Consider the following 21,198-nt stretch of genomic DNA (forward strand, 5'->3'; position numbering starts at 1 on the left):
TCAACAGAACTCCTTTCTGGCACCTTCTCCAGTGGAGTTGTGCATGGGGTGTGTTTGGAACATGTTGTCACCAGCCGAGTCCAAAATTCAGCGCTTCCCCATCTCAGCCCAGAAAGCAGGTAGAACAAGTTTTGTGGTGCCTTTCAGCTGCCTACCGGGGTAATGTAAAAACTAGCAACAGAACTCCTTTCTGGCACCTTCCCCGATGGAGTTGTGCATGGGGTGTGTTTGGAACATTTTGTCACCAGCCGAGGCCAAAATTCAGCGCTTCCCCAACTGAGCCCAGAAAGCAGGTAGAACAACTTTTGTGATGCATTTCAGCTGCCTACCGCGGTAGTCTAAAAACTAGCCACAGAACTCGTATCTGGCCCCTTCGCCAGTGGAGTTGTGCATGGGGTGTGTTTGGAACATTTTGTCACCAGCCGAGGCCAAAATTCAGCGCTTCCCCATCTCAGCCCAGAAAGCAGGTAGAACAAGTTTTGTGGTGCGTTTCAGCTGCCTACTGGGGTAGTGTAAAAACTACCAATAGAACTCGTTTCTGGCACATTCCCCGGTGGAGTTGTGCATGGGGTGTGTTTGGAACATTTTGTCACCAGCCGAGGCCAAAATTCAGCGCTTCCCGATCTCAGCCCAGAAAGCAGGTAGAATAAGTTTTGTGTTGCATTTCAGCTGCCTACTGCGGTAGTCTTAAAACTACCAAAGGAACTCCTTTCTGGCACCTTCCCCGGAGGAGTTGTGCATGGGGTGTGTTTGGAACATTTTGTCACCAGCCGAGGCCAAAATTCAGCGCTTTCCCATCTCAGCCCAGAAAGCAGGATGAACTACATCTGTGGTCCCTTTCACCTGCCTACCGGGGTAGTGTAAAAATTACCAACGGATCTTCTTTCTGGCAGCTTCCCCGGAGGAGTTGTGCATGGGGTGTGTTTGGAACATTTTGTCACCAGCCGAGTCCAAAATTCAGCGCTTCCCCATCTCAGCCCAGAAAGCAGGTAGAACAAGTCTTGTGGTGCCTTTCAGCTGCCTACCCGAGCAATCTAAAAAGTACCAAGAGAACTCCTTTCTGGCACCTTCCCCGGTGGAGTTGTGCATGGGGTGTGTTTGGAACATTTTGTCACCAGCCGAGTCCAAAATTCAGCGCTTCCCCATCTCAGCCCAGAAAGCAGGTAGAACAAGTCTTGTGGTGCCTTTCAGCTGCCTACTGGGGTAGTGTAAAAACTTCCAACGGAACTCCTTTCTGGCACCTTCCACGGTGGAGTTGTGCATGGGGTGTGTTTGGAACATTTTGTCACCAGCCGAGGCCAAAATTCAGCGCTTCCCCATCTCAGCCCAGAAAGCAGGTAGAACAAGTTTTGTGGTGCCTTTCAGCTGCCTACTGGGGTAGTGTAAAAACTACCAATAGAACTCGTTTCTGGCACATTCCCCGGTGGAGTTGTGCATGGGGTGTGTTTGGAACATTTTGTCACCAGCCGAGTCCAAAATTCAGCGCTTCCCGATCTCAGCCCAGAAATCAGGTAGAATAAGTTTTGTGTTGCATTTCAGCTGCCTACCGCGGTAGTGTAAAAACTACCAACGGAACTCCTTTCTGGCACCTTCCCCGGAGGAGTTGTGCATGGGGTGTGTTTGGAACATTTTGTCACCAGCCGAGGCCAAACTTCAGCGCTTCCCCATCTCAGCCCAGAAAGCAGGATGAACTACATCTGTGGTCCCTTTCACCTGCCTACCGGGGTAGTGTAAAAACTACCAACGGATCTTCTTTCTGGCAGCTTCCCCGGAGGAGTTGTGCATGGGGTGTGTTTGGAACATTTTGTCACCAGCCGAGTCCAAAATTCAGCGCTTCCCCATCTCAGCCCAGAAAGCAGGTAGAACAAGTTTTGTGGTGCCTTTCAGCTGCCTACTGGGGTAATGTAAAAACTACCAAGAGAACTCCTTTCTGGCACCTTCACCGATGGAGTTGTGCATGGGGTGTGTTTGGAACATTTTGTCACCAGCCGAGTCCAAAATTCAGCCCTTCCCCATCTCAGCCCAGAAAGCAGGTAGAACAAGTTTTGTGGTGCGTTTCAGCTGCCTACTGGGGTAGTGTAAAAACTACCAATAGAACTCGTTTCTGGCACATTCCCCGGTGGAGTTGTGCATGGGGTGTGTTTGGAACATTTTGTCACCAGCCGAGTCCAAAATTCAGCGCTTCCCCATCTCAGCCCAGAAAGCAGGTAGAATAAGTTTTGTGTTGCATTTCAGCTGCCTACCGCGGTAGTCTTAAAACTACCAACGGAACTCCTTTCTGGCACCTTCCCCGGAGGAGTTGTGCATGGGGTGTGTTTGGAACATTTTGTCACCAGCCGAGGCCAAACTTCAGCGCTTCCCCATCTCAGCCCAGAAAGCAGGATGAACTACATCTGTGGTCCCTTTCACCTGCCTACCGGGGTAGTGTAAAAACTACCAACGGAACTCCTTTCTGGCACCTTCCACGGTGGAGTTGTGCATGGGGTGTGTTTGGAACATTTTGTCACCAGCCGAGTCCAAAATTCAGCGCTTCCCCATCTCAGCCCAGAAAGCAGGTAGAACAAGTCTTGTGGTGCCTTTCAGCTGCCTACCCGAGCAATCTAAAAAGTACCAAGAGAACTCCTTTCTGGCACCTTCCCCGGTGGAGTTGTGCATGGGGTGTGTTAGGAACATTTTGTCACCAGCCGAGGCCAAAATTCAGCGCTTCCCGATCTCAGCCCAGAAAGCAGGTAGAACAAGTCTTGTGGTGCCTTTCAGCTGCCTACTGGGGTAGTGTAAAAACTTCCAACGGAACTCCTTTCTGGCACATTCCCCGGTGGAGTTGTGCATGGGGTGTGTTTGGAACATTTTGTCACCAGCCGAGTCCAAAATTCAGCGCTTCCCCATCTCAGCCCAGAAAGCAGGTAGAACAAGTCTTGTGGTGCCTTTCAGCTGCCTACCCGAGCAATCTAAAAAGTACCAAGAGAACTCCTTTCTGGCACCTTCCCCGGTGGAGTTGTGCATGGGGTGTGTTAGGAACATTTTGTCACCAGCCGAGGCCAAAATTCAGCGCTTCCCCATCTCAGCCCAGAAAGCAGGTAGAACAACTTTTGTGATGCATTTCAGCTGCCTACCGCGGTAGTCTAAAAACTAGCCACAGAACTCGTATCTGGCCCCTTCGCCAGTGGAGTTGTGCATGGGGTGTGTTTGGAACATTTTGTCACCAGCCGAGTCCAAAATTCAGCGCTTCCCCATCTCAGCCCAGAAAGCAGGTAGAATAAGTTTTGTGTTGCATTTCAGCTGCGTACCGCGGTAGTGTAAAAACTACCAACGGAACTCCTTTCTGGCACCTTGCCCGATGGAGTTGTGCATGGGGTGTGTTTGGAACATTTTGTCACCAGCCGAGGCCAAAATTCAGCGCTTCCCCATCTCAGCCCAGAAAGCAGGTAGAACAAGTTTTGTGGTGCCTTTCAGCTGCCTACCTGGGTAATGTAAAAACTAGCCACAGAACTCGTATCTGGCCCCTTCGCCAGTGGAGTTGTGCATGGGGTGGGTTTGGAACATTTTGTCACCAGCCGAGGCCAAAATTCAGGGCTTCCCCATCTCAGCCCAGAAAGCAGGTAGAACAACTTTTGTGGTGCCTTCCAGCTGCCTACCCTAGCAATGTAAAAAGTACCGAGAGAACTCCTTTCTGGCCCCTTCGCCAGTGGAGTTGTGCATGGGGTGTATTTGGAACATTTTGTCACCAGCCGAGTCCAAAATTCAGCGCTTCCCCATCTCAGCCCAGAAAGCAGGTAAAACAACTTCTGTGGTGCCTTTCAGCTGCCTACAGGGGTAATGTAAAAACTAGCAACAGATCTCGTATCTGGCCCCTTCCCCGGTGGAGTTGTGCATGGGGTGTGTTTGGAACATTTGTCACCAGCCGAGGCCAAAATTCAGCGCTTCCCCATCTCAGCCCAGAAAGCAGGTAGAACAAGTTTTGTGGTGCCTTTCAGCTGCCTAACGGGGTAATGTAAAAACTACCAAGAGAACTCCTTTCTGGCACCTTCACCGATGGAGTTGTGCATGGGGTGTGTTTGGAACATTTTGTCACCAGCCGAGTCCAAAATTCAGCCCTTCCCCATCTCAGCCCAGAAAGCAGGTAGAACAAGTTTTGTGGTGCGTTTCAGCTGCCTACTGGGGTAGTGTAAAAACTACCAATAGAACTCGTTTCTGGCACATTCCCCGGTGGAGTTGTGCATGGGGTGTGTTTGGAACATTTTGTCACCAGCCGAGGCCAAAATTCAGCGCTTCCCGATCTCAGCCCAGAAAGCAGGTAGAATAAGTTTTGTGTTGCATTTCAGCTGCCTACTGCGGTAGTCTTAAAACTACCAACGGAACTCCTTTCTGGCACCTTCCCCGGAGGAGTTGTGCATGGGGTGTGTTTGGAACATTTTGTCACCAGCCGAGGCCAAACTTCAGCGCTTCCCCATCTCAGCCCAGAAAGCAGGATGAACTACATCTGTGGTCCCTTTCACCTGCCTACCGGGGTAGTGTAAAAACTACCAACGGATCTTCTTTCTGGCACCTTCCCCGGAGGAGTTGTGCATGGGGTGTGTTTGGAACATTTTGTCACCAGCCGAGTCCAAAATTCAGCGCTTCCCCATCTCAGCCCAGAAAGCAGGTAGAACAAGTCTTGTGGTGCCTTTCAGCTGCCTACCCGAGCAATCTAAAAAGTACCAAGAGAACTCCTTTCTGGCACCTTCCCCGGTGGAGTTGTGCATGGGGTGTGTTAGGAACATTTTGTCACCAGCCGAGGCCAAAATTCAGCGCTTCCCGATCTCAGCCCAGAAAGCAGGTAGAACAAGTCTTGTGGTGCCTTTCAGCTGCCTAGTGGGGTAGTGTAAAAACTTCCAACGGAACTCCTTTCTGGCACCTTCCACGGTGGAGTTGTGCATGGGGTGTGTTTGGAACATTTTGTCACCAGCCGAGGCCAAAATTCAGCGCTTCCCCATCTCAGCCCAGAAAGCAGGTAGAACAAGTTTTGTGGTGCGTTTCAGCTGCCTACCTGGGTAATGTAAAAACTAGCCACAGAACTCGTATCTGGCCCCTTCGCCAGGGGAGTTGTGCATGGGGTGGGTTTGGAACATTTTGTCACCAGCCGAGGCCAAAATTCAGGGCTTCCCCATCTCAGCCCAGAAAGCAGGTAGAACAACTTTTGTGGTGCCTTCCAGCTGCCTACCCTAGCAATGTAAAAAGTACCGAGAGAACTCCTTTCTGGCCCCTTCGCCAGTGGAGTTGTGCATGGGGTGTGTTTCGAACATTTTGTGACCAGCCGAGTCCAAAATTCAGCGCTTCCCCATCTCAGCCCAGAAAGCAGGTAAAACAACTTCTGTGGTGCCTTTCAGCTGCCTACAGGGGTAATGTAAAAACTAGCAACAGATCTCGTATCTGGCCCCTTCCCCGGTGGAGTTGTGCATGGGGTGTGTTTGGAACATTTGTCACCAGCCGAGGCCAAAATTCAGCGCTTCCCCATCTCAGCCCAGAAAGCAGGTAGAACAAGTTTTGTGGTGCCTTTCAGCTGCCTAACGGGGTAATGTAAAAACTACCAAGAGAACTCCTTTCTGGCACCTTCACCGATGGAGTTGTGCATGGGGTGTGTTTGGAACATTTTGTCACCAGCCGAGTCCAAAATTCAGCCCTTCCCCATCTCAGCCCAGAAAGCAGGTAGAACAAGTTTTGTGGTGCGTTTCAGCTGCCTACTGGGGTAGTGTAAAAACTACCAATAGAACTCGTTTCTGGCACATTCCCCGGTGGAGTTGTGCATGGGGTGTGTTTGGAACATTTTGTCACCAGCCGAGTCCAAAATTCAGCGCTTCCCCATCTCAGCCCAGAAAGCAGGTAGAACAAGTCTTGTGGTGCCTTTCAGCTGCCTACCCGAGCAATCTAAAAAGTACCAAGAGAACTCCTTTCTGGCACCTTCCCCGGTGGAGTTGTGCATGGGGTGTGTTAGGAACATTTTGTCACCAGCCGAGGCCAAAATTCAGCGCTTCCCGATCTCAGCCCAGAAAGCAGGTAGAACAAGTCTTGTGGTGCCTTTCAGCTGCCTACTGGGGTAGTGTAAAAACTTCCAATGGAACTCCTTTCTGGCACCTTCCACGGTGGAGTTGTGCATGGGGTGTGTTTGGAACATTTTGTCACCAGCCGAGGCCAAAATTCAGCGCTTCCCCATCTCAGCCCAGAAAGCAGGTAGAACAAGTTTTGTGGTGCCTTTCAGCTGCCTACTGGGGTAGTGTAAAAACTACCAATAGAACTCGTTTCTGGCACATTCCCCGGTGGAGTTGTGCATGGGGTGTGTTTGGAACATTTTGTCACCAGCCGAGTCCAAAATTCAGCGCTTCCCGATCTCAGCCCAGAAATCAGGTAGAATAAGTTTTGTGTTGCATTTCAGCTGCCTACCGCGGTAGTGTAAAAACTACCAACGGAACTCCTTTCTGGCACCTTCCCCGGAGGAGTTGTGCATGGGGTGTGTTTGGAACATTTTGTCACCAGCCGAGGCCAAACTTCAGCGCTTCCCCATCTCAGCCCAGAAAGCAGGATGAACTACATCTGTGGTCCCTTTCACCTGCCTACCGGGGTAGTGTAAAAACTACCAACGGATCTTCTTTCTGGCAGCTTCCCCGGAGGAGTTGTGCATGGGGTGTGTTTGGAACATTTTGTCACCAGCCGAGTCCAAAATTCAGCGCTTCCCCATCTCAGCCCAGAAAGCAGGTAGAACAAGTCTTGTGGTGCCTTTCAGCTGCCTACCCGAGCAATCTAAAAAGTACCAAGAGAACTCCTTTCTGGCACCTTCCCCGGTGGAGTTGTGCATGGGGTGTGTTAGGAACATTTTGTCACCAGCCGAGGCCAAAATTCAGCGCTTCCCGATCTCAGCCCAGAAAGCAGGTAGAACAAGTCTTGTGGTGCCTTTCAGCTGCCTACTGGGGTAGTGTAAAAACTTCCAACGGAACTCCTTTCTGGCACCTTCCACGGTGGAGTTGTGCATGGGGTGTGTTTGGAACATTTTGTCACCAGCCGAGGCCAAAATTCAGCGCTTCCCCATCTCAGCCCAGAAAGCAGGTAGAACAAGTTTTGTGGTGCGTTTCAGCTGCCTACCTGGGTAATGTAAAAACTAGCCACAGAACTCGTATCTGGCCCCTTCGCCAGTGGAGTTGTGCATGGGGTGGGTTTGGAACATTTTGTCACCAGCCGAGGCCAAAATTCAGGGCTTCCCCATCTCAGCCCAGAAAGCAGGTAGAACAACTTTTGTGGTGCCTTCCAGCTGCCTACCCTAGCAATGTAAAAAGTACCGAGAGAACTCCTTTCTGGCCCCTTCGCCAGTGGAGTTGTGCATGGGGTGTATTTGGAACATTTTGTCACCAGCCGAGTCCAAAATTCAGCGCTTCCCCATCTCAGCCCAGAAAGCAGGTAAAACAACTTCTGTGGTGCCTTTCAGCTGCCTACAGGGGTAATGTAAAAACTAGCAACAGATCTCGTATCTGGCCCCTTCCCCGGTGGAGTTGTGCATGGGGTGTGTTTGGAACATTTGTCACCAGCCGAGGCCAAAATTCAGCGCTTCCCCATCTCAGCCCAGAAAGCAGGTAGAACAAGTTTTGTGGTGCCTTTCAGCTGCCTAACGGGGTAATGTAAAAACTACCAAGAGAACTCCTTTCTGGCACCTTCACCGATGGAGTTGTGCATGGGGTGTGTTTGGAACATTTTGTCACCAGCCGAGTCCAAAATTCAGCCCTTCCCCATCTCAGCCCAGAAAGCAGGTAGAACAAGTTTTGTGGTGCGTTTCAGCTGCCTACTGGGGTAGTGTAAAAACTACCAATAGAACTCGTTTCTGGCACATTCCCCGGTGGAGTTGTGCATGGGGTGTGTTTGGAACATTTTGTCACCAGCCGAGGCCAAAATTCAGCGCTTCCCGATCTCAGCCCAGAAAGCAGGTAGAATAAGTTTTGTGTTGCATTTCAGCTGCCTACTGCGGTAGTCTTAAAACTACCAACGGAACTCCTTTCTGGCACCTTCCCCGGAGGAGTTGTGCATGGGGTGTGTTTGGAATATTTTGTCACCAGCCGAGGCCAAACTTCAGCGCTTCCCCATCTCAGCCCAGAAAGCAGGATGAACTACATCTGTGGTCCCTTTCACCTGCCTACCGGGGTAGTGTAAAAACTACCAACGGATCTTCTTTCTGGCACCTTCCCCGGAGGAGTTGTGCATGGGGTGTGTTTGGAACATTTTGTCACCAGCCGAGTCCAAAATTCAGCGCTTCCCCATCTCAGCCCAGAAAGCAGGTAGAACAAGTCTTGTGGTGCCTTTCAGCTGCCTACCCGAGCAATCTAAAAAGTACCAAGAGAACTCCTTTCTGGCACCTTCCCCGGTGGAGTTGTGCATGGGGTGTGTTAGGAACATTTTGTCACCAGCCGAGGCCAAAATTCAGCGCTTCCCGATCTCAGCCCAGAAAGCAGGTAGAACAAGTCTTGTGGTGCCTTTCAGCTGCCTACTGGGGTAGTGTAAAAACTTCCAACGGAACTCCTTTCTGGCACCTTCCACGGTGGAGTTGTGCATGGGGTGTGTTTGGAACATTTTGTCACCAGCCGAGGCCAAAATTCAGCGCTTCCCCATCTCAGCCCAGAAAGCAGGTAGAACAAGTCTTGTGGTGCCTTTCAGCTGCCTACTGGGGTAGTGTAAAAACTACCAATAGAACTCGTTTCTGGCACATTCCCCGGTGGAGTTGTGCATGGGGTGTGTTTGGAACATTTTGTCACCAGCCGAGTCCAAAATTCAGCGCTTCCCCATCTCAGCCCAGAAATCAGGTAGAATAAGTTTTGTGTTGCATTTCAGCTGCCTACCGCGGTAGTGTAAAAACTACCAACGGAACTCCTTTCTGGCACCTTCCCCGGAGGAGTTGTGCATGGGGTGTGTTTGGAACATTTTGTCACCAGCCGAGGCCAAACTTCAGCGCTTCCCCATCTCAGCCCAGAAAGCAGGATGAACTACATCTGTGGTCCCTTTCACCTGCCTACCGGGGTAGTGTAAAAACTACCAACGGATCTTCTTTCTGGCAGCTTCCCCGGAGGAGTTGTGCATGGGGTGTGTTTGGAACATTTTGTCACCAGCCGAGTCCAAAATTCAGCGCTTCCCCATCTCAGCCCAGAAAGCAGGTAGAACAAGTCTTGTGGTGCCTTTCAGCTGCCTACCCGAGCAATCTAAAAAGTACCAAGAGAACTCCTTTCTGGCACCTTCCCCGGTGGAGTTGTGCATGGGGTGTGTTAGGAACATTTTGTCACCAGCCGAGGCCAAAATTCAGCGCTTCCCGATCTCAGCCCAGAAAGCAGGTAGAACAAGTCTTGTGGTGCCTTTCAGCTGCCTACTGGGGTAGTGTAAAAACTTCCAACGGAACTCCTTTCTGGCACCTTCCACGGTGGAGTTGTGCATGGGGTGTGTTTGGAACATTTTGTGACCAGCCGAGTCCAAAATTCAGCGCTTCCCCATCTCAGCCCAGAAAGCAGGTAAAACAACTTCTGTGGTGCCTTTCAGCTGCCTACAGGGGTAATGTAAAAACTAGCAACAGATCTCGTATCTGGCCCCTTCCCCGGTGGAGTTGTGCATGGGGTGTGTTTGGAACATTTGTCACCAGCCGAGGCCAAAATTCAGCGCTTCCCCATCTCAGCCCAGAAAGCAGGTAGAACAAGTTTTGTGGTGCCTTTCAGCTGCCTAACGGGGTAATGTAAAAACTTCCAACGGAACTCCTTTCTGGCACCTTCCACGGTGGAGTTGTGCATGGGGTGTGTTAGGAACATTTTGTCACCAGCCGAGGCCAAAATTCAGCGCTTCCCGATCTCAGCCCAGAAAGCAGGTAGAACAAGTCTTGTGGTGCCTTTCAGCTGCCTAGTGGGGTAGTGTAAAAACTTCCAACGGAACTCCTTTCTGGCACCTTCCACGGTGGAGTTGTGCATGGGGTGTGTTTGGAACATTTTGTCACCAGCCGAGGCCAAAATTCAGCGCTTCCCCATCTCAGCCCAGAAAGCAGGTAGAACAAGTTTTGTGGTGCGTTTCAGCTGCCTACCTGGGTAATGTAAAAACTAGCCACAGAACTCGTATCTGGCCCCTTCGCCAGTGGAGTTGTGCATGGGGTGGGTTTGGAACATTTTGTCACCAGCCGAGGCCAAAATTCAGGGCTTCCCCATCTCAGCCCAGAAAGCAGGTAGAACAACTTTTGTGGTGCCTTCCAGCTGCCTACCCTAGCAATGTAAAAAGTACCGAGAGAACTCCTTTCTGGCCCCTTCGCCAGTGGAGTTGTGCATGGGGTGTGTTTCGAACATTTTGTGACCAGCCGAGTCCAAAATTCAGCGCTTCCCCATCTCAGCCCAGAAAGCAGGTAAAACAACTTCTGTGGTGCCTTTCAGCTGCCTACAGGGGTAATGTAAAAACTAGCAACAGATCTCGTATCTGGCCCCTTCCCCGGTGGAGTTGTGCATGGGGTGTGTTTGGAACATTTGTCACCAGCCGAGGCCAAAATTCAGCGCTTCCCCATCTCAGCCCAGAAAGCAGGTAGAACAAGTTTTGTGGTGCCTTTCAGCTGCCTAACGGGGTAATGTAAAAACTACCAAGAGAACTCCTTTCTGGCACCTTCACCGATGGAGTTGTGCATGGGGTGTGTTTGGAACATTTTGTCACCAGCCGAGTCCAAAATTCAGCCCTTCCCCATCTCAGCCCAGAAAGCAGGTAGAACAAGTTTTGTGGTGCGTTTCAGCTGCCTACTGGGGTAGTGTAAAAACTACCAATAGAACTCGTTTCTGGCACATTCCCCGGTGGAGTTGTGCATGGGGTGTGTTTGGAACATTTTGTCACCAGCCGAGTCCAAAATTCAGCGCTTCCCCATCTCAGCCCAGAAAGCAGGTAGAACAAGTCTTGTGGTGCCTTTCAGCTGCCTACCCGAGCAATCTAAAAAGTACCAAGAGAACTCCTTTCTGGCACCTTCCCCGGTGGAGTTGTGCATGGGGTGTGTTAGGAACATTTTGTCACCAGCCGAGGCCAAAATTCAGCGCTTCCCGATCTCAGCCCAGAAAGCAGGTAGAACAAGTCTTGTGGTGCCTTTCAGCTGCCTACTGGGGTAGTGTAAAAACTTCCAACGGAACTCCTTTCTGGCACCTTCCACGGTGGAGTTGTGCATGGGGTGTGTTTGGAACATTTTGTGACCAGCCGAGTCCAAAATTCAGCGCTTCCCCATCTCAGCCCAGAAAGCAGGTAAAACAACTTCTGTGGTGCCTTTCAGCTGCCTACAGGGGTAATGTAAAAACTAGCAACAGATCTCGTATCTGGCCCCTTCCCCGGTGGAGTTGTGCATGGGGTGTGTTTGGAACATTTGTCACCAGCCGAGGCCAAAATTCAGCGCTTCCCCATCTCAGCCCAGAAAGCAGGTAGAACAAGTTTTGTGGTGCCTTTCAGCTGCCTAACGGGGTAATGTAAAAACTTCCAACGGAACTCCTTTCTGGCACCTTCCACGGTGGAGTTGTGCATGGGGTGTGTTAGGAACATTTTGTCACCAGCCGAGGCCAAAATTCAGCGCTTCCCGATCTCAGCCCAGAAAGCAGGTAGAACAAGTCTTGTGGTGCCTTTCAGCTGCCTAGTGGGGTAGTGTAAAAACTTCCAACGGAACTCCTTTCTGGCACCTTCCACGGTGGAGTTGTGCATGGGGTGTGTTTGGAACATTTTGTCACCAGCCGAGGCCAAAATTCAGCGCTTCCCCATCTCAGCCCAGAAAGCAGGTAGAACAAGTTTTGTGGTGCGTTTCAGCTGCCTACCTGGGTAATGTAAAAACTAGCCACAGAACTCGTATCTGGCCCCTTCGCCAGTGGAGTTGTGCATGGGGTGGGTTTGGAACATTTTGTCACCAGCCGAGGCCAAAATTCAGGGCTTCCCCATCTCAGCCCAGAAAGCAGGTAGAACAACTTTTGTGGTGCCTTCCAGCTGCCTACCCTAGCAATGTAAAAAGTACCGAGAGAACTCCTTTCTGGCCCCTTCGCCAGTGGAGTTGTGCATGGGGTGTGTTTCGAACATTTTGTGACCAGCCGAGTCCAAAATTCAGCGCTTCCCCATCTCAGCCCAGAAAGCAGGTAAAACAACTTCTGTGGTGCCTTTCAGCTGCCTACAGGGGTAATGTAAAAACTAGCAACAGATCTCGTATCTGGCCCCTTCCCCGGTGGAGTTGTGCATGGGGTGTGTTTGGAACATTTGTCACCAGCCGAGGCCAAAATTCAGCGCTTCCCCATCTCAGCCCAGAAAGCAGGTAGAACAAGTTTTGTGGTGCCTTTCAGCTGCCTAACGGGGTAATGTAAAAACTACCAAGAGAACTCCTTTCTGGCACCTTCACCGATGGAGTTGTGCATGGGGTGTGTTTGGAACATTTTGTCACCAGCCGAGTCCAAAATTCAGCCCTTCCCCATCTCAGCCCAGAAAGCAGGTAGAACAAGTTTTGTGGTGCGTTTCAGCTGCCTACTGGGGTAGTGTAAAAACTACCAATAGAACTCGTTTCTGGCACATTCCCCGGTGGAGTTGTGCATGGGGATGTGTTTGGAACATTTTGTCACCAGCCGAGTCCAAAATTCAGCGCTTCCCCATCTCAGCCCAGAAAGCAGGTAGAACAAGTCTTGTGGTGCCTTTCAGCTGCCTACCCGAGCAATCTAAAAAGTACCAAGAGAACTCCTTTCTGGCACCTTCCCCGGTGGAGTTGTGCATGGGGTGTGTTAGGAACATTTTGTCACCAGCCGAGGCCAAAATTCAGCGCTTCCCGATCTCAGCCCAGAAAGCAGGTAGAACAAGTCTTGTGGTGCCTTTCAGCTGCCTACTGGGGTAGTGTAAAAACTTCCAATGGAACTCCTTTCTGGCACCTTCCACGGTGGAGTTGTGCATGGGGTGTGTTTGGAACATTTTGTCACCAGCCGAGGCCAAAATTCAGCGCTTCCCCATCTCAGCCCAGAAAGCAGGTAGAACAAGTTTTGTGGTGCGTTTCAGCTGCCTACTGGGGTAGTGTAAAAACTACCAATAGAACTCGTTTCTGGCACATTCCCCGGTGGAGTTGTGCATGGGGTGTGTTTGGAACATTTTGTCACCAGCCGAGTCCAAAATTCAGCGCTTCCCGATCTCAGCCCAGAAATCAGGTAGAATAAGTTTTGTGTTGCATTTCAGCTGCCTACCGCGGTAGTGTAAAAACTACCAACGGAACTCCTTTCTGGCACCTTCCCCGGAGGAGTTGTGCATGGGGTGTGTTTGGAACATTTTGTCACCAGCCGAGGCCAAACTTCAGCGCTTCCCCATCTCAGCCCAGAAAGCAGGATGAACTACATCTGTGGTCCCTTTCACCTGCCTACCGGGGTAGTGTAAAAACTACCAACGGATCTTCTTTCTGGCAGCTTCCCCGGAGGAGTTGTGCATGGGGTGTGTTTGGAACATTTTGTCACCAGCCGAGTCCAAAATTCAGCGCTTCCCCATCTCAGCCCAGAAAGCAGGTAGAACAAGTCTTGTGGTGCCTTTCAGCTGCCTACCCGAGCAATCTAAAAAGTACCAAGAGAACTCCTTTCTGGCACCTTCCCCGGTGGAGTTGTGCATGGGGTGTGTTAGGAACATTTTGTCACCAGCCGAGGCCAAAATTCAGCGCTTCCCGATCTCAGCCCAGAAAGCAGGTAGAACAAGTCTTGTGGTGCCTTTCAGCTGCCTACTGGGGTAGTGTAAAAACTTCCAACGGAACTCCTTTCTGGCACCTTCCACGGTGGAGTTGTGCATGGGGTGTGTTTGGAACATTTTGTCACCAGCCGAGGCCAAAATTCAGCGCTTCCCCATCTCAGCCCAGAAAGCAGGTAGAACAAGTTTTGTGGTGCGTTTCAGCTGCCTACCTGGGTAATGTAAAAACTAGCCACAGAACTCGTATCTGGCCCCTTCGCCAGTGGAGTTGTGCATGGGGTGGGTTTGGAACATTTTGTCACCAGCCGAGGCCAAAATTCAGGGCTTCCCCATCTCAGCCCAGAAAGCAGGTAGAACAACTTTTGTGGTGCCTTCCAGCTGCCTACCCTAGCAATGTAAAAAGTACCGAGAGAACTCCTTTCTGGCCCCTTCGCCAGTGGAGTTGTGCATGGGGTGTATTTGGAACATTTTGTCACCAGCCGAGTCCAAAATTCAGCGCTTCCCCATCTCAGCCCAGAAAGCAGGTAAAACAACTTCTGTGGTGCCTTTCAGCTGCCTACAGGGGTAATGTAAAAACTAGCAACAGATCTCGTATCTGGCCCCTTCCCCGGTGGAGTTGTGCATGGGGTGTGTTTGGAACATTTTGTCACCAGCCGAGGCCAAAATTCAGCGCTTCCCCATCTCAGCCCAGAAAGCAGGTAGAACAAGTTTTGTGGTGCCTTTCAGCTGCCTAACGGGGTAATGTAAAAACTACCAAGAGAACTCCTTTCTGGCACCTTCACCGATGGAGTTGTGCATGGGGTGTGTTTGGAACATTTTGTCACCAGCCGAGTCCAAAATTCAGCCCTTCCCCATCTCAGCCCAGAAAGCAGGTAGAACAAGTTTTGTGGTGCGTTTCAGCTGCCTACTGGGGTAGTGTAAAAACTACCAATAGAACTCGTTTCTGGCACATTCCCCGGTGGAGTTGTGCATGGGGTGTGTTTGGAACATTTTGTCACCAGCCGAGGCCAAAATTCAGCGCTTCCCGATCTCAGCCCAGAAAGCAGGTAGAATAAGTTTTGTGTTGCATTTCAGCTGCCTACTGCGGTAGTCTTAAAACTACCAACGGAACTCCTTTCTGGCACCTTCCCCGGAGGAGTTGTGCATGGGGTGTGTTTGGAATATTTTGTCACCAGCCGAGGCCAAACTTCAGCGCTTCCCCATCTCAGCCCAGAAAGCAGGATGAACTACATCTGTGGTCCCTTTCACCTGCCTACCGGGGTAGTGTAAAAACTACCAACGGATCTTCTTTCTGGCACCTTCCCCGGAGGAGTTGTGCATGGGGTGTGTTTGGAACATTTTGTCACCAGCCGAGTCCAAAATTCAGCGCTTCCCCATCTCAGCCCAGAAAGCAGGTAGAACAAGTCTTGTGGTGCCTTTCAGCTGCCTACCCGAGCAATCTAAAAAGTACCAAGAGAACTCCTTTCTGGCACCTTCCCCGGTGGAGTTGTGCATGGGGTGTGTTAGGAACATTTTGTCACCAGCCGAGGCCAAAATTCAGCGCTTCCCGATCTCAGCCCAGAAAGCAGGTAGAACAAGTCTTGTGGTGCCTTTCAGCTGCCTACTGGGGTAGTGTAAAAACTTCCAACGGAACTCCTTTCTGGCACCTTCCACGGTGGAGTTGTGCATGGGGTGTGTTTGGAACATTTTGTCACCAGCCGAGGCCAAAATTCAGCGCTTCCCCATCTCAGCCCAGAAAGCAGGTAGAACAAGTTTTGTGGTGCCTTTCAGCTGCCTACTGGGGTAGTGTAAAAACTACCAATAGAACTCGTTTCTGGCACATTCCCCGGTGGAGTTCTGCATGGGGTGTGTTTGGAACATTTTGTCACCAGCCGAGTCCAAAATTCAGCGCTTCCCCATCTCAGCCCAGAAATCAGGTAGAATAAGTTTTGTGTTGCATTTCAGCTGCCTACCGCGGTAGTGTAAAAAACTACCAACGGAACTCCTTTCTGGCACCTTCCCCGGAGGAGTTGTGCATGGGGTGTGTTTGGAACATTTTGTCACCAGCCGAGGCCAAACTTCAGCGCTTCCCCATCTCAGCCCAGAAAGCAGGATGAACTACATCTGTGGTCCCTTTCACCTGCCTACCGGGGTAGTGTAAAAACTACCAACGGATCTTCTTTCTGGCAGCTTCCCCGGAGGAGTTGTGCATGGGGTGTGTTTGGAACATTTTGTCACCAGCCGAGTCCAAAATTCAGCGCTTCCCCATCTCAGCCCAGAAAGCAGGTAGAACAAGTCTTGTGGTGCCTTTCAGCTGCCTACCCGAGCAATCTAAAAAGTACCAAGAGAACTCCTTTCTGGCACCTTCCCCGGTGGAGTTGTGCATGGGGTGTGTTAGGAACATTTTGTCACCAGCCGAGGCCAAAATTCAGCGCTTCCCGATCTCAGCCCAGAAAGCAGGTAGAACAAGTCTTGTGGTGCCTTTCAGCTGCCTACTGGGGTAGTGTAAAAACTTCCAACGGAACTCCTTTCTGGCACCTTCCACGGTGGAGTTGTGCATGGGGTGTGTTTGGAACATTTTGTCACCAGCCGAGGCCAAAATTCAGCGCTTCCCCATCTCAGCCCAGAAAGCAGGTAGAACAAGTTTTGTGGTGCGTTTCAGCTGCCTACCTGGGTAATGTAAAAACTAGCCACAGAACTCGTATCTGGCCCCTTCGCCAGTGGAGTTGTGCATGGGGTGGGTTTGGAACATTTTGTCACCAGCCGAGGCCAAAATTCAGGGCTTCCCCATCTCAGCCCAGAAAGCAGGTAGAACAACTTTTGTGGTGCCTTCCAGCTGCCTACCCTAGCAATGTAAAAAGTACCGAGAGAACTCCTTTCTGGCCCCTTCGCCAGTGGAGTTGTGCATGGGGTGTATTTGGAACATTTTGTCACCAGCCGAGTCCAAAATTCAGCGCTTCCCCATCTCAGCCCAGAAAGCAGGTAAAACAACTTCTGTGGTGCCTTTCAGCTGCCTACAGGGGTAGTGTAAAAACTAGCAACAGATCTCGTATCTGGCCCCTTCCCCGGTGGAGTTGTGCATGGGGTGTGTTTGGAACATTTGTCACCAGCCGAGGCCAAAATTCAGCGCTTCCCCATCTCAGCCCAGAAAGCAGGTAGAACAAGTTTTGTGGTGCCTTTCAGCTGCCTAACGGGGTAATGTAAAAACTACCAAGAGAACTCCTTTCTGGCACCTTCACCGATGGAGTTGTGCATGGGGTGTGTTTGGAACATTTTGTCACCAGCCGAGTCCAAAATTCAGCCCTTCCCCATCTCAGCCCAGAAAGCAGGTAGAACAAGTTTTGTGGTGCGTTTCAGCTGCCTACTGGGGTAGTGTAAAAACTACCAATAGAACTCGTTTCTGGCACATTCCCCGGTGGAGTTGTGCATGGGGTGTGTTTGGAACATTTTGTCACCAGCCGAGGCCAAAATTCAGCGCTTCCCGATCTCAGCCCAGAAAGCAGGTAGAATAAGTTTTGTGTTGCATTTCAGCTGCCTACTGCGGTAGTCTTAAAACTACCAAAGGAACTCCTTTCTGGCACCTTCCCCGGAGGAGTTGTGCATGGGGTGTGTTTGGAACATTTTGTCACCAGCCGAGGCCAAACTTCAGCGCTTCCCCATCTCAGCCCAGAAAGCAGGATGAACTACATCTGTGGTCCCTTTCACCTGCCTACCGGGGTAGTGTAAAAATTACCAACGGATCTTCTTTCTGGCAGCTTCCCCGGAGGAGTTGTGCATGGGGTGTGTTTGGAACATTTTGTCACCAGCCGAGTCCAAAATTCAGCGCTTCCCCATCTCAGCCCAGAAAGCAGGTAGAACAAGTCTTGTGGTGCCTTTCAGCTGCCTACCCGAGCAATCTAAAAAGTACCAAGAGAACTCCTTTCTGGCACCTTCCCCGGTGGAGTTGTGCATGGGGTGTGTTAGGAACATTTTGTCACCAGCCGAGGGCAAAATTCAGCGCTTCCCGATCTCAGCCCAGAAAGCAGGTAGAACAAGTTTTGTGGTGCGTTTCAGCTGCCTACTGGGGTAGTGTAAAAACTACCAATAGAACTCGTTTCTGGCACATTCCCCGGTGGAGTTGTGCATGGGGTGTGTTTGGAACATTTTGTCACCAGCCGAGTCCAAAATTCAGCGCTTCCCGATCTCAGCCCAGAAATCAGGTAGAATAAGTTTTGTGTTGCATTTCAGCTGCCTACCGCGGTAGTGTAAAAACTACCAACGGAACTCCTTTCTGGCACCTTCCCCGGAGGAGTTGTGCATGGGGTGTGTTTGGAACATTTTGTCACCAGCCGAGGCCAAACTTCAGCGCTTCCCCATCTCAGCCCAGAAAGCAGGATGAACTACATCTGTGGTCCCTTTCACCTGCCTACCGGGGTAGTGTAAAAACTACCAACGGATCTTCTTTCTGGCAGCTTCCCCGGAGGAGTTGTGCATGGGGTGTGTTTGGAACATTTTGTCACCAGCCGAGTCCAAAATTCAGCGCTTCCCCATCTCAGCCCAGAAAGCAGGTAGAACAAGTCTTGTGGTGCCTTTCAGCTGCCTACCCGAGCAATCTAAAAAGTACCAAGAGAACTCCTTTCTGGCACCTTCCCCGGTGGAGTTGTGCATGGGGTGTGTTAGGAACATTTTGTCACCAGCCGAGGCCAAAATTCAGCGCTTCCCGATCTCAGCCCAGAAAGCAGGTAGAACAAGTCTTGTGGTGCCTTTCAGCTGCCTACTGGGGTAGTGTAAAAACTTCCAACGGAACTCCTTTCTGGCACCTTCCACGGTGGAGTTGTGCATGGGGTGTGTTTGGAACATTTTGTCACCAGCCGAGGCCAAAATTCAGCGCTTCCCCATCTCAGCCCAGAAAGCAGGTAGAACAAGTTTTGTGGTGCGTTTCAGCTGCCTACCTGGGTAATGTAAAAACTAGCCACAGAACTCGTATCTGGCCCCTTCGCCAGTGGAGTTGTGCATGGGGTGGGTTTGGAACATTTTGTCACCAGCCGAGGCCAAAATTCAGGGCTTCCCCATCTCAGCCCAGAAAGCAGGTAGAACAACTTTTGTGGTGCCTTCCAGCTGCCTACCCTAGCAATGTAAAAAGTACCGAGAGAACTCCTTTCTGGCCCCTTCGCCAGTGGAGTTGTGCATGGGGTGTATTTGGAACATTTTGTCACCAGCCGAGTCCAAAATTCAGCGCTTCCCCATCTCAGCCCAGAAAGCAGGTAAAACAACTTCTGTGGTGCCTTTCAGCTGCCTACAGGGGTAATGTAAAAACTAGCAACAGATCTCGTATCTGGCCCCTTCCCCGGTGGAGTTGTGCATGGGGTGTGTTTGGAACATTTGTCACCAGCCGAGGCCAAAATTCAGCGCTTCCCCATCTCAGCCCAGAAAGCAGGTAGAACAAGTTTTGTGGTGCCTTTCAGCTGCCTAACGGGGTAATGTAAAAACTACCAAGAGAACTCCTTTCTGGCACCTTCACCGATGGAGTTGTGCATGGGGTGTGTTTGGAACATTTTGTCACCAGCCGAGTCCAAAATTCAGCCCTTCCCCATCTCAGCCCAGAAAGCAGGTAGAACAAGTTTTGTGGTGCGTTTCAGCTGCCTACTGGGGTAGTGTAAAAACTACCAATAGAACTCGTTTCTGGCACATTCCCCGGTGGAGTTGTGCATGGGGTGTGTTTGGAACATTTTGTCACCAGCCGAGGCCAAAATTCAGCGCTTCCCGATCTCAGCCCAGAAAGCAGGTAGAATAAGTTTTGTGTTGCATTTCAGCTGCCTACTGCGGTAGTCTTAAAACTACCAACGGAACTCCTTTCTGGCACCTTCCCCGGAGGAGTTGTGCATGGGGTGTGTTTGGAACATTTTGTCACCAGCCGAGGCCAAACTTCAGCGCTTCCCCATCTCAGCCCAGAAAGCAGGATGAACTACATCTGTGGTCCCTTTCACCTGCCTACCGGGGTAGTGTAAAAACTACCAACGGATCTTCTTTCTGGCAGCTTCCCCGGAGGAGTTGTGCATGGGGTGTGTTTGGAACATTTTGTCACCAGCCGAGTCCAAAATTCAGCGCTTCCCCATCTCAGCCCAGAAAGCAGGTAGAACAAGTCTTGTGGTGCCTTTCAGCTGCCTACTGGGGTAGTGTAAAAACTTCCAAAGGAACTCCTTTCTGGCACCTTCCACGGTGGAGTTGTGCATGGGGTGTGTTTGGAACATTTTGTCACCAGCCGAGGCCAAAATTCAGCGCTTCCCCATCTCAGCCCAGAAAGCAGGTAGAACAAGTTTTGTGGTGCGTTTCAGCTGCCTACCTGGGTAATGTAAAAACTAGCCACAGAACTCGTATCTGGCCCCTTCGCCAGTGGAGTTGTGCATGGGGCGGGTTTGGAACATTTTGTCACCAGCCGAGGCCAAAATTCAGGGCTTCCCCATCTCAGCCCAGAAAGCAGGTAGAACAACTTTTTTGGTGCCTTCCAGCTGCCTACCCTAGCAATGTAAAAAGTACCGAGAGAACTCCTTTCTGGCCCCTTCGCCAGTGGAGTTGTGCATGGGGTGTATTTGGAACATTTTGTCACCAGCCGAGTCCAAAATTCAGCGCTTCCCCATCTCAGCCCAGAAAGCAGGTAGAACAAGTCTTGTGGTGCCTTTCAGCTGCCTACCCGAGCAATGTAAAAAGTACCAAGAGAACTCCTTTCTGGCACCTTCCCCGGTGGAGTTGTGCATGGGGTGTGTTAGGAACATTTTGTCACCAGCCGAGGCCAAAATTCAGCGCTTCCCGATCTCAGCCCAGAAAGCAGGTAGAACAAGTCTTGTGGTGCCTTTCAGCTGCCTACTGGGGTAGTGTAAAAACTTCCAACGGAACTCCTTTCTGGCACCTTCCACGGTGGAGTTGTGCATGGGGTGTGTTTGGAACATTTTGTCACCAGCCGAGGCCAAAATTCAGCGCTTCCCGATCTCAGCCCAGAAAGCAGGTAGAATAAGTTTTGTGTTGCATTTCAGCTGCCTACTGCGGTAGTCTTAAAACTACCAAAGGAACTCCTTTCTGGCACCTTCCCCGGAGGAGTTGTGCATGGGGTGTGTTTGGAACATTTTGTCACCAGCCGAGGCCAAACTTCAGCGCTTCCCCATCTCAGCCCAGAAAGCAGGATGAACTACATCTGTGGTCCCTTTCACCTGCCTACCGGGGTAGTGTAAAAATTACCAATGGATCTTCTTTCTGGCAGCTTCCCCGGAGGAGTTGTGCATGGGGTGTGTTTGGAACATTTTGTCACCAGCCGAGTCCAAAATTCAGCGCTTCCCCATCTCAGCCCAGAAAGCAGGTAGAACAAGTCTTGTGGTGCCTTTCAGCTGCCTACCCGAGCAATCTAAAAAGTACCAAGAGAACTCCTTTCTGGCACCTTCCCCGGTGGAGTTGTGCATGGGGTGTGTTAGGAACATTTTGTCACCAGCCGAGGCCAAAATTCAGCGCTTCCCGATCTCAGCCCAGAAAGCAGGTAGAACAAGTTTTGTGGTGCGTTTCAGCTGC

The sequence above is a fragment of the Falco peregrinus genome, chromosome 1 (genome assembly GCF_023634155.1).
Source record: "Falco peregrinus isolate bFalPer1 chromosome 1, bFalPer1.pri, whole genome shotgun sequence".
Lineage (NCBI taxonomy): Eukaryota > Metazoa > Chordata > Aves > Falconiformes > Falconidae > Falco > Falco peregrinus.